Below are 13839 nucleotides of genomic sequence, written 5' to 3'. Positions count from 1 at the left end.
TTGTCTTCTTATTTCAACTACTGTTTGTTCAACTTTAACAACCATGTAAAACTATCATCAGCAGGTGCAAAACATTTGCATGGATTCCTATGCTGGAGAAGAATAATTTTATGTCTTACGCTATTGAACTATCTGTACAAAAATATTTCAAGTCAGTGGCCAATGTTCCTTATTTATAATCTATTTTCTATCATAAGAATTTCAGTATTTTACCAATATAATTAAGTGATAACAGAATCAGCAATCTTTTAATACACATACAACATGAAAAGTGCGGAGTTCTAAATTGATTCTGTAAATTTGATTTATCTGAACACAAAAAAACTACAAAAAAATGTAATTAACTAACATTAGCAGAGATCCTTTATAACAAACATTGAAACAGTTACATGATAAAAGTCATTGGAATAAAAATAAGTTGTCGTACTGCGGCAATTAATATTGTGGGATACATAAGCATTCTCTTACATCTTTCAGTCTATAAACATTCAGTGGCAACTTTCCTTCCCTCAGTTTTATTGCATACAGTGAACATGGACAAAGAATGTCACAATGATGCCTGTAAGCCAGAGTGAATGCCTTGATATTCTGCAGGCTCTACATATACTGCCCATACACAAGTATGTTTACTGAATTGAAAAGCCGGTTTCCATCAGTTAAGGCTTCCCAATGTAGACTATTGTGAATTATTTTGTTGAGCAGCAAATGGGTTCAATACTAACGTTTCTAACCCATACCAAGTAAATGTAATTTAACAAAATGTCAGCCTGCGTAAGATAAACTAAAATAGTTATGTGGAGAATTCTTAAATATGAGCTCTTTTTTGACATCTTATTGTCTCAATTACAATGGCAATAATTACATCTTATTGTCTCAATACTACAAAAACATCGCAAGATTAGAGGGATTCATCAATATCATGCTAAGATTGAAGGTGCAGAAGGAGTTTTAAAGGGGATCTGAGGGATACAGTATGTTTCTTATGAGAGTGAGTGGGTGATATATGGAAGACACTGCCCGAGGAGGTGGTGGAATCAAATACAATCACTACATTAAAGAGACATTTAGATAGACACTTAAATGATCAAGGCATAGAAAGATGCTATACTGCAGCAGGAAAATGGGATTAGTGGACTTGGACAGAACTGTCGACCAGAGGGTCTATTTCAGTGAAGGGAAGTGCCCAATTGATAACCCCAATGATATACTGGCAGCTACACGTCTAGTTTTTGTTGTCCCACAGTTAAACTGTGTAAAGGCATTTTAGATTCTCATGTGGGTTTGGAATTGGGTTTCTTGGTTAAACATTTAGCTTGTGTGTTTGTAAGCATGTTATTACTGAATATGAAGTTAGTTATTGTCTTATAGCATAAGTGTGTACACATAGTTTAGATATTATTTTGGAATTGGGCTTGGCTTATCCTGATATTATAGCACAAATACTTTGTGCTTTAACAGTAATTCTGTACAACTTTATGACTCTATGACTCACGTAAGTTCAGCCAAGTATGTTGTCACATTGAAAACCTATTTTACAATAGCACAGCCTAATGAATGGGATGGACAGCCATTCAATATTTAATAAACTTTGAAAATGTGTAACGTTAATGAAGAAAAATGGACTGAGACAACTCAAGCTAGATTGGAACAATGTTTTCAGCAACGATGTTACAAAATCACACCATGACTCATTGTTGAGCAGATACCACACTGTGTTCAAAGTTAGTTTCAGGGCACAACGCACACATTAGCAGCTGACTACATGCAAAACCAGTTAATGGCTAGCCCAAACCAGCTGCTAAAAACTGTATGGAATCAAGCTAAGAAAGAATTGGATAGGCAAGGACAAAATAATGTGCTTGTAAAAAACCAACCAGAGGGACTGGGTCATACCAATAGTGATTGTGGTTACGATTGGCATGTTGTCAAATTAGACTAATTCAAGCTGAAGATTACAGGCAATATCAATAACCTACATTGCAAGACTTGCAGATGGAGTTTGCGGTATCAAGGTGTTCACAGAATCGAGCCTTTTCTTTTCCATAGTATAATTAAACATTGCCAAATATACAGAGCTGTACCTGACCAACACTTGCTGAGGACTCTCTGAATTCACATTGAGCTCCAGACTTTGCCCATGATTCTCCAAACCATGATGGATAAAATCTCCCGAAGAATGTCTCATTGCTTATGAAAGCGAAAGTGTCTGTTGATTGCCATTTGGACAGAAGAAATTCAACTGATTTAGTGGAAGAATCAAGTCCAAACATGTCTTGACAGATAAATAAAATTTATTTGAGTTCAGATGCAGAACAGTCGAAATGGAAGACTCCAAATAACAGAAATTCAATTACTACATTACTAGATCAAACATATTCTGGTATTCATTAAGTATACACTTTGATAACTTGCTAACATCTATGTTGCTGTTATAGGACACAAGGTGAAATGTATCTTTCAGCATAAACTGTTATTCTGTTAGTATCACTGTGTGTGATCACATTATGATTCTATTCAGCAGACGAGTCCTGCTCCTGCTTCTCAACAATTTAACAATTTCACAGATGTTCAGTCAACCAACTAAAGGTCTCCACATTTCAATAGTTAGTGAGTCCTCGTGTAAATAAACCTCTGTCTCTTTGAATATACATATAGAACATGGAACATAGAACAGAACTGCACTGAAATATGCCCTTCAGCCCACTAAGTCTGTGCTGAACATGATGCCACATTAAACTAATCCATTCTGCCTACACATGCTCCATATACCTCCATACCCTGAATATTCATGTGCCTATCCGAAACCTATTAAACCTCACTATCATATCAGCTTCCAGCACCACCCCAGGCCGACCATTTCAGGCACTGAACACGATCGGATAAAAACCTGCCCCTCACATCTCCTTTAAACTCTCGCCGATCACCTTAAAGTTCTGCCTTCTACTATTTAGCATTTCCACCACGGGGAAAAGTTCTGACTGTCTCCCCTATCTATGCCTCCCATAATTTTATAGACTTCTATGATTGGTTTTCTCGCAACCTCTGCCATTCCAGAGAAAACAATCTAAGTTTGGCCAACCTCTCCTTATAGCTAATAACCTCAAACCGAGCTGCATCCTGGTAGAACCTCTTCTGCACTCTCTCCAAAGCCTCCACGTGCTTCTTGTAATGGGGCAACCATAGCTAGTATGTCTCCATGCATTAGTAAAGACAATAAACCCTCACAATAACAGACCTCTACATAGTGGATCTTGATTATAGCTCCCGTTGCACCACGCCCCCCCCCCCCCACCCTCAATTCTGCCAGATACCTAATGAGATGCCAGCACGAGGCATGCTTCCGAGGCATGCTTCCGGTGGCATGAACGGAGAGAGCGAGCAGCATGATGGCGTTCTGTCCCTGGAGCACTGCGTGTGGTGCCGAGAGCTCTGTGGATCCTCAGCTTATGAATTCCCTCTTGTTTAACCCACCCAAACAGCACATTTCTTCCCTCCCGGACTTGGGTTAAATTGTACCTTCCTCCCTCACTCGGTTATAGCGGACAATCAGCAATCATGGTGACAAGCTTCCCACCCCCTGGCCCATTATTGCGAGGCTTTACTGTACAATCACACAACACACTAAACTGTGATAGTAGATCTGTTTTCAGTGCTCTTTATTTAATTACATCCATTTAACAACAAGGGACTTTGTGAACGGATCCCATTTTGGAATAATGTGCAAAACCTTTGGAAGCAAATGTCTTAACTATTTGAGATCTATTGTATTTGAATTGTTTGCAACTGGGAGTATATTTTTTTTGATATGGAGTTGTCCACGAAATAGTTCAAATTGATTAACCCATGGTTGGTTTTCCAATACAGATGATCTTCAAAGGACTTTTGTTAACAGTAGATTCCAAGATAATCATCATCTATGCACTGTAATTGAATGCAGCTGATGTGGTCAGCTGCATTCCACTCATCATAATTCATTCAAACAAATAGTTTAAACAGAAGGTCACAATGCCGAGTTAAAACTCAAATACAGTGTGCATGGTGTGTTGAATATGGAAAATTTATAAAAGGTCAGTCTAGCTCTGGAGGAAAATATTATGTTTACATTGACAGGGTGCATTGGAAGGGAAGAGAGAGAGAGAGACACAGAGAGAGAGAGAGAGAGAAAATGCAGGAACAATCAATGACTTTTCTTTGTTTTAATTAGTCAGAGAACAGAAATTTTAGTCAACTGGAAAATGCAATTAGGATAAGCTTGTGTCAGAAGTAATTCTTCCCCACAACTCACAAAGTGATTGACAGTAACTGACTCGGGACACTCAAGATTACAAAACTGCAAAAAAAGCTGCACCACCCTCAAAAAGATCCGAAATACCTTGAAGATACAACAGGAACATTATTTTTAAAGTGGTAGAAACATAGAAACATAAAAAATAGGTGCAGGAGTAGGTCATTCGGTCCTTCGAGCCAGCACCGCCATTCAACGTGATCATGGCTGATCATCCAATATCAGTACCCCGTTCCTGCTTTCTCCCCATATCCCTTGATTCCATTAGCCCTAAGAGCTAAATCTAATTCTCTCTTGAATACATCAACCGTTGAACCACATCACAGTTCTTTTTAAAAATATGTCTCCCTATTTATTTAGTTCTACAAAATATATTACTTATAAAAAACATTTGTTTTGTAATACTGCAGAAAACGACTATTTGGCCAATTAAGCTAGTGCGTGCACATTAAGCCACTTTGCCAATCGATGCCCAGCTCTTTTCTTTTACCTTAGGAACTGTTCCTTCCCCAAAAATACTCAATTGAAAGCCTTCCATTACTCTTACAGGCAACAAGTTCCACATTATAACCAAACCAGATAATGGAAGGTTTTTCCTCGTTTGGCATTGAATTTCCATCAAATCTGAATCTTTATTCTAATAAGGAGAAAAAAAAATCCAGTTTCACCATCAAACCCAAATCCCTCTTATCTGGATCCGTCCAATAAGCATTATTTTGCATCGTCTCCATGATCTTCTTATCTCACCCAAACCATGACAACCAGAATTAGATGCAATATCCATGTTGTGGACCAATTAGTATTTTACACAGGTCCAACCTAACGCAGTCTGAGGAAGGGTTCCATCCATATCTCCAACTGCCCAGCTGTTGGTTTAAATTCTCCCTCCAGAAACAAGCAGTGTTGCAGTTATAGTCTGCTTCCTGACTGAAGAAATGTTTGATGGCAAGACAGAAACTCCCATCGATGAGCTAGTACCTTTCCAAACCACAGTACAACCAGTGCTATTTAAAACATATAGCCAACCAGATCCAAGTTAGTTGCTGGTTGTAGAAACAATGAACTGCAGATGCTGGTTTATACTAAAGATAGACACAAAACGTTGGAGTAACTCAGCGGGACAGGCAGCATCTCTGGAGAGAAGGAATGGGCGACATTTTGGGTCGAGGCCCTTCTTCAGACTGGAGAATATTCTTGACGCAAAATGTCACCCACTCCTTCTCTCCACTGATTCTGCCTGTCCTGCTATGTTACTCCAGCATTGTGTGTCTAATCTGGGGAGGTCCTGTATACCTTAGCTACGTATCTTTGAACAGCAGGGCTTCTAGAAGGCAGTTCAGAAACACGTTCTCAAGGTAGTTGGATAAATTCTGGCCCTGTCAATGTCCCCACTATGAATGGATCAGAAAAATTGATTGCAGTATTATAAGTAAATGTTAGTGTTAAACCATAGGTCCACCCATAGTCTTTTTTATAAAAATAGATGAGTTAATATAACATTTTATGAATATTACTGATACGAGAATAATTCATAACAATTAGTAATGATTGAGTGTGAATAACTAACCATATAACTTACTGAATGCAGAATTGTTACTCTCTCAGATTTGATTTATATTTTTAAGTAAAAACTAGTAACATTTCTGATTCATGGTATGATGCATTTGCCTATTTTTTCAGATTTTACCACAGGATACTTGGTGATGAGAGCAAGCTGTTTCAATCTGAAAATTATTTTTTCAGCTGTAGAACATCTTAATGATCTATGGTAATTTTGCACCCTTTTGTTCTGCACTTGAAACCCTTTAATCACCATTCGTGACTCACACAGCCATGTAAACAAAAGCATCACTGGTTTTAATATTTTTAAAAACCTTGACAAATGCTGGGTTTGGGTGCATCAAGCAAGAGTTGAATTGGAATTCCAAGCTGAATCAAACTATAGAAGTAGTTAGTCACATTGTGAGGAAACACTGGAAAGAAAGGATCAATTTACACGATTCGCATAGACCTCTAAGCTGCTTACAGAGAGACTTCAGTCATTCGATTTGAGACTTTAGAGATAATGCACGGAAACAGGCCCTTTGGCCCACTGAGTGTACTGACGAGTGATCACCGTACACTAGCATCATTCTACACAAGAGGGACAATTTAAAATTTAATAAAAGCCAAATATCCTGCAAACCTGTTTGTCATTGGAGTTTGGGAGGAAACCGGAGCACCTGGAGAAAGCACACGCGGTCACAGGGAAAACATACATATTCTGTACAGACAGCATCCGTAGTCAGGATCGAACCCGGGTCTCTGTTGCTGTCAAGCAGCAACTCAACCATTGCTCCACTGTGCTGTCGCAGGGCTTAGAAGGTTAGAGATTAGGGGGGATTCAAGGTTAGAAAGTTAAATATGAAAAACCTGTAATGCACTTGGTGTTGCTATTATTGCTTGAGATATTTAGTAGTCAAGAAAATGTATTTTAAATAAAAACAAGCAAGGCTGAGAATGAAGTGGTTGGTATTTATCTTCAGCTCCTTATGTGGATGGAGGTGAAAAACTTTGAAGCAAAACTGTTTTCATCTAAAAATTGTAATTAAAATAACTTTCCAATTTCTGCTCTGCTCAAGTGATCAACAATAACAATTACTGTACTTGAATTGCTTGAATGGTACAGCATGGAAACAGGGCCCTTCAGCCAACCGAGTCCATGCTGACCATCGATCACACATTCACATTAGTTCTACGTGAGGTGGAAGATTGCAACCTTCACGTGGTCCGCCCTGTTTTGACAAGTGCAATCAACCCGGCGTGCACAATCAAATAAAACAAGTTGTCCTCCAACTTTAGGCTGTGCACGCCATACACAAGAAGAAGAAGAAGAGATTAGTTCTACGTTATCCCACTTTTACATCCACCCTTTACACTCTAGGGGCAATTTACAGCAGCTATAAACCTGCGTGTCTTTGGGATGTGGGAGAAAGCCCACCTGGTCACGGGGAGAACGTGCAAACTCTACGCAGACAACACGCAATGTCAGAACCAAACTCGGGTCTCCTTGGCGGTGAGGCGCCAACTCTACCAGTTGCACACTGTGCCACCCTAACAATATTTAGAACGTCTTTTGGAAAATTTCTACCAGTAACTTGTTAAAGTTAAAATGTTCACATTAATAGGAATGAAGGTTTCTCCTTCTATATTCCTGATGGCAGACGTTTCCATGACAACAACCTGCATTTACATAATGGCTTTAGAATAATACAGTGCGTCCCAAGTAAATGGACAGACACACAGAAACAAAGTGATTAGGAAGATCAAGGAGGTTTTCTTAAAGGGAACAAATCTGAGAGGTTCTAAATCTGGAATCAAAATAGAAAAGCAAAGGACTTTAGGGGAATTAGAGAGCTGGGGACAGATAGCTGAAGATTGTCAGAACAAGATTAGCAATGATAAGGAATAAACTTGTCATAGAGCACCAAAAGTAATAATTATTTCTCCTTTGATAAGATTAACTATAAATATTATTATTTTTAATTGGCTTTATCAGCTGTGTCCCGATGCCAATGCGCTTTGAATCGCAGTTGATTTTAAACATCCTGCGCTCTAGCTTTTGATCACAATTGACAGCCACACTAGTAATGGAGATTAGCAATGTTGGGCAATCATTGTGATAAAATTGCTTACATTTGTCTCAGAAAAGTCTGAATATGATAATAAATGAGCAAAACCTTTTTAACCACTTTTGTTGGGTAAGTAGCAATAACTAATTACATATATAAGAAATAATCATCGGATAACATTTTAGCTATAATAAAACAGCGACAAATTAAATATCGGTATTTTCAACACTCAATTCTTTGTTTTATTTTTATTTCCAGTTTCCACTTCCTATCAAGGACACATTGAAAAACTGATTCACCTAAAACACCATGTCGTCTTCCTTCCGTCTTTGCATGTTGACTTTTCATAATGGGTAGCACGGTGACATAGTGGATTAGTTGCTGCCTTACAGTGCCAGAGACCCGCGTTTGATCCTGACAATGGGTGCTCTCTGTACGGAGTTTGTACGTACTCCCCGTGACCGAGTGGATTTTCCCCGGGTGCTCCGGTTTCCTCCCACTCTCCAAAGCCATACAGGTTTGTAGGTTAATTAGTTTAGTTAAAAAATGTAAATTGTCCCGTGTGAGTAGGGTAGTGCTAGCGTACAGGGATTGGGGTTAGAGTGGGGTCAGTGAGCCGAAGGGCCTGTTTGCACGCTGTACCACTAAAACTAAACTAAAACATCATTATGCATATAGACGTAGCATTCTGCTTGCTATGATCCCCAGTTTTTACTTTGTATTTCAATCTTCCAATCTTATTCAAATACTTTCTAACATGTTTGTATGCCGACAGGCCCATTCCTGAGCTGTAGTGTTCTGAGCAGAAGAGGCTGAATTTTCTCCATTGAATGTTCTTAACACCATTGCATTATTCCCTTCTAAAAGTTTAGTTTAGTTTAGCTTAATTTATTGTGACATGTACCAAGGTACAGTGGAAAGCTTTTGTTGAGTGCTAGCCAGTCAGCAGAAAGACAATGCATGATTACAATCGATCCATTTACAGTGTATAGATACATGATAAAGGAATAATGTTTAGTGCAAGGTAAAGTCAGCAAAGTCCGATCAAGGATAGTCTGAGAGTTTAAGAAAGAACTGCAGATGCTGGAAAAATCGAAGGTAGACAAAAATGATGCAGAAACTCAGCGGGTGTGGCAGCATCTATGGAGCGAAGGAATAGGTGACGTTTTCGGGTCGAGACCCTTCTTCAGACGTTGCATGCTAACCAGTCATCAGAAAGAAGGATAGTTTGAGGGTCATCAAAGAGGTGGATAGTAGTTCAGCACTGCTCTCTGGTTGTGGTAGGATGATTCAGTTGCCTGATAACAGTTGGGAAGAAACTGTCCCCAAATCTGGTAATGTGCGTTTTCACACTTCTATATATTTTGCCTGATGGTAGAGGGGAGAAGAAGGATTGGCCAGGGTGCGACTTATCCTTGATCATGCTGCTGGCCTTGCCAAGGCAGTGTGAGGTATAAATGGACTCAATAGAAGGGAGATTGGTTTGTGCGATGGTTTGGGCTGCGTCCACAATTCGCAGCTATTTCTTGCGGTCTTGGATGGAGCTGTTCCCAAACAAAGTATTCTGATAAAATGCTTTCTATAGTGCATGTGTAGAAGTTAGTGAGAGTTGTAGGGGACATGACAAACCTCTTAAGCCTTCTTAGGAAGTAGAGGCATTGTTGTGCTTTCTTGGTCGTTGGTTCAATATGGGTGGTCCAGGAGAAGTCTTTGGTGAAGGTACACAAAAAAAAGCTGGAGAAACTCAGCGGGTGAGGCAGCATCTATGGAGCGAAGGAAATAGGCAACGTTTCGGGCCGAAACCCTTCTTCAGAAGTTTTTGGTGATATTGACTCCTAGGAAAAAAAGTTAATAACCCTGCCTCTGATTTCAGTCTTTGCCCCACAATTTGCTTCAGTTACAGCATTGGATTTGCAGCCTTGATATCTTACTGAAACTAGCAATGCATCTCATTCTTCATATTTTAGCAATAGCACTTACTTCCACAAGCCACAATATTGATTGCCTCTTCAGGAAAGCCAAAACATTTATCAGTTTAGTATGGCTGGCTCATCATTTTGCATTCATAAACATCAACCCGGCATTTAAGAGTTTTTTTGGATCAGCAGGGGAAGGAAGAATATGGCGGAGGAGATTGCTTTAACTTAGCATTATGTTTGGCCTGGACATTGTGAGCTGAAGGGCCTGTTCCTGTACTGTACTATGCTCCATGTTCTATGTTCTAGCCAAAAAGAAACAATTCATATTCAGTTCTGGATAGTTATAGGTCTAATTGATATTAATCTATACTAGCAAGCTTAGACCCAATGCATCCCTCAGATTTTATCTTTATCCTTGCTTCTGTATACCTGCTCAGATATAATTGAAAATAGCCCCTTCAATAGTGTACTGCACCTCAACCCTTTTCTTAGTCCATTTCAAGCTTCCAAAATTATCATTTTCCTTCAGCCCAGTCAACAGTGGGAGAACTTGGTCTGAGCCTTTGGAAATCAATTCCTAAACCTCGCTAGCTCACTTTCTGCTTGCCTTCATTTTATATACTCATCCTATTTGGTTTGCTCACCTACTGGGTTTCAAAAGGAATTAATAAGGGAGAGAGAGGGATATTTTTTCTCATAATGGAGGAGCCTGAAACAAAAGATCAAGTTTGAAATCATGCTCGGTTTGTTGATCATAGTAGATGAGAAAGATGTATTCATATAAACGCCGGCACAGTGGTGAGGTGCCAGTGTTACTGCCTTACAGCGCCAGCGACCCGGTTTTGATCCTGCCCACGGGTGCTGTTTGTATGGAGTTTGTACGTTCTCCCTGTGATTGCGTGGTTTTCTCCGGGTGCGCTGGTTTCCTTCCACACTTCAAAGACGTACAGGTTTGTATGTCAATAGGCTTCTGTAAATTGTAAATCATGTATGAAGGATAGTGCTAGTCTATGGGGTAATTGCTGGTTGATGCGGATTCAGTGGGCCGAAGGGCCTGTTTCCACACTGTATCTCTAAAGTCTAAAGTCTGAAGTAAGGTCATAAGAGTATGGCCCCCACCACTAAAAACAGCAGATCCTGATCAATTAATTGTTGTTATTTATTATCAATTGCATGTTTCTAACCAAGGATATAAAATGGATGAAATGAAGATACTGCTCAATCTGATCTGACGGTGCATGAATAACCTCAAAGGACTGAATGGCCTCCTCTACTCCTAAGTTATTATGCTAGGTGAGCAGGGAGGCCTTTCACCAACACTCCACTCATTCCAGGCCTTTCAGGATCTGGAACTCAGCACATTAATAAATGGAAGTATATTTATGTAGAGTGGTTCTTAATTCATTTTCATATTCTGGCAAAGCCAGTGTTTGATGGCCAATCCCAATCTTCTTGAACTACTGATGTCCTTATGCTGAAGAAACTCCCATTGTATTATTATTGGGTAGGGAGTCACAAATTCATAGTCCTACAGAACGGGAAAAGGCCCTTCAGTCCAACTCATCCATGCTGGCCAGGATGCCCCATCTAAACTAAACTAATTTGTCCACGTTTGGCCCAAATCCCTCTAATCCTTTCCTATCCATGAGTTCCATGATTTAGATACAATAATTTAACATGATAAAATTATATTTTTCAATAGTTCTGTTAAATGATGGAACATTCACATGTTTTGAGATAATTGTATTTCAAAAGTAGAAACTACTATAGATTCTGAAATTCACAGCATTGAGCTGTGCTAACTGCTTACTTTTGCATACAGTGTTTTAGAGGTTTAATATGATTATATTTACTGATGTGCTTAGCTGAATATTGTAACAGTTAAAGAAAAGTTTTTCCTTAGGAAATTGGGTTACAGCTATGTATGGTTATATTACATGTGCACAATTGATGTTATGAATTTTCCTGGCAGAAATTCTCTTCTTTGATAAAAGCTGAAGTGACCACAGCTGTTGCCCTGAATATTTCACTGTAAGTTTAAAAGTACCATAAGCGCAAAACAAAATGAATAAATCCTAATGGCCGTTTGATGGGAAATGCTATTAGCACAATCCCTTTACCATACAAACATTTGCAGCCACTTTCCTGTGAAACGGATAACTTCAGGCATATTTTGATTAACAAATGTGAATTGAACATTACAGTGGAAAGAGGGAAAAAAATGAGGCTGTACATGGTGGTCTCTGCAGTCACAGCACGGGAGGGTAGAATTATAAAAATAAACTATACCTTCTTACTCTCAGGGTGGGCGATGCCATTCTTGCTCAGGAACTTCAGCTCTGGTGAGTGTTAGCAATGTCACAGCAGACCCAATCCCAGCAGAACCTGCTTCGGCAGGTCAGAATGAAGCATTCTCGGCATTCCTGCACTTAGCTCTATCTTGTAAAGAGTCAGACTTCACCGCTCTTGTTGCTCCAGGGTCTTGAAATTTCAAGACCGTACTTTCATGGGACTGGGCAATTGACCAAATAACATTGATACATTTAGTTCAATTATCTTATAACTGCACTGTGAATGTTGCACAGCTGTAAGATGTTGCATTAATCTACAGTCAGTGAAATCTAGCAGCTTCAAATAAAGCAGCCTAGCTGTCACTGTTTTTAAGAGACAAACTATTAGCAAACATGTTTTTACTGCTTTGCTGTTAAGCTCTACCAATTAGCTCCATGCTTAACTAATGCTTTATGTCTAAACTCAGTGGTTAGTATAAGACCAATTGCAATATAATGAAAGCCTCTCTGTCAAAAACTCTGGGGTCGATTCATTCATCAATTATGGTGCAAACATCAGATATAAATATAGTTGTTCCCACACGAAGAATTCTTCTGTAGCTCAAAAAATGTATTCACTGTTCAGATATTTATAACGTTGGAAAGTTATTGATGCATGTTTAAAAAAAAGGCTATCAGTGGGCCAGAATATGGTGGGTTGGTCTGAAGGAGGGTCTCGACCCGAAAAGTCGCCTATTTCCTTCGGTCGATAGATTCTGCCTCACCTGCTGAGTTTCTCTAGCTTTTTTTGTCCACCAGAATATGGTGATAATTTAGAACAACCTATTATACTCAATAGTAGTAACTTCAAACCGTTTTGTTCTAGGTTAAATCATCTCCCATAAGCACAAATGAAATAGGTTTTAGCTTCTCTGCCTCCATTCGATAGGTAACAATGTTGCTAAGTGCAGAGGAACATGGCCTGCTTCCTACCTCAGTTCAAGCCTCAGCAATTGCTGTAACATTGATGAACAACTGCTGTCTTTGCAAACAAATATTATTTAGAAAGAAAAATAGTGATTGGGGAACAAAAGTCCCTGAACAGCAACCTGTGTTTCCTTTCCTCTAGAGCAACAAGATGATCTATGAGGTTTAGACATACAGCACGGAAACAGGCCATTCGGCCCACATAGTCCACACTGACCATCAATCACCCATTCACACTAGTTCCATGCTATCCAATTCCTGCAAGCTAGGGGAAATTTACTGAGGGGCCAATTAACCTACAAATCTGCATGTCATTGGGATGTGGGAGAAAACCAGGGCACCCGGAAGAAACCCACGTGGTAACGGAAACATACACACAGACAGCACCTAAGGTTGGGATCAAACCCGCGTCTCTGGCACTATGGCCTCTGAAGCCGGTCACAGCATATTTGTGCAGGGAAGGAGCTACTATGCACTAGTGTGAATGTTTTAAACCCACTTTGTCACGCAAATCGGTTGCAATAACTGCGTAATATAATAAACTTATCTCCATTCTGTTGTTATTGCATATTAATGATGACTTGATGCTTTGACTTTCCTGTATGCCATACACCTAACTACATTTCTTCCACAGAATGATGTTATAATTCCACTTAATGATGCAGCACTTGGAAAATAAGCATTGCACAATTAAGTTACCAGACTGCAATGTTTTAATAACGCACCGAAAGACAGGAAACAAAGTACAAAAATGACAATACACAGGG

The 13839-nt window shown here is 39.4% G+C and overlaps 1 long non-coding RNA gene across 1 annotated transcript in view; it reads right to left on the bottom strand.

Moving 5' to 3' along the window:
- Positions 1-13143, bottom strand: part of LOC129705353 (uncharacterized) — a 68565-nt gene extending 55422 nt beyond the window's left edge. Inside the window, exon 1 of the long non-coding RNA XR_008724885.1 lies at positions 12105-13143. This is a non-coding gene — a long non-coding RNA (uncharacterized LOC129705353). The remainder of the gene's footprint in view (positions 1-12104) is intronic.
- Between the last annotated feature and the right edge of the window lie 696 nt (positions 13144-13839).

This window comes from Leucoraja erinacea, chromosome 17 (genome assembly GCF_028641065.1).
Source record: "Leucoraja erinacea ecotype New England chromosome 17, Leri_hhj_1, whole genome shotgun sequence".
In the NCBI taxonomy this organism is placed as follows: domain Eukaryota; kingdom Metazoa; phylum Chordata; class Chondrichthyes; order Rajiformes; family Rajidae; genus Leucoraja; species Leucoraja erinaceus.
This window is presented reverse-complemented; position numbering and strand designations above follow the sequence as displayed.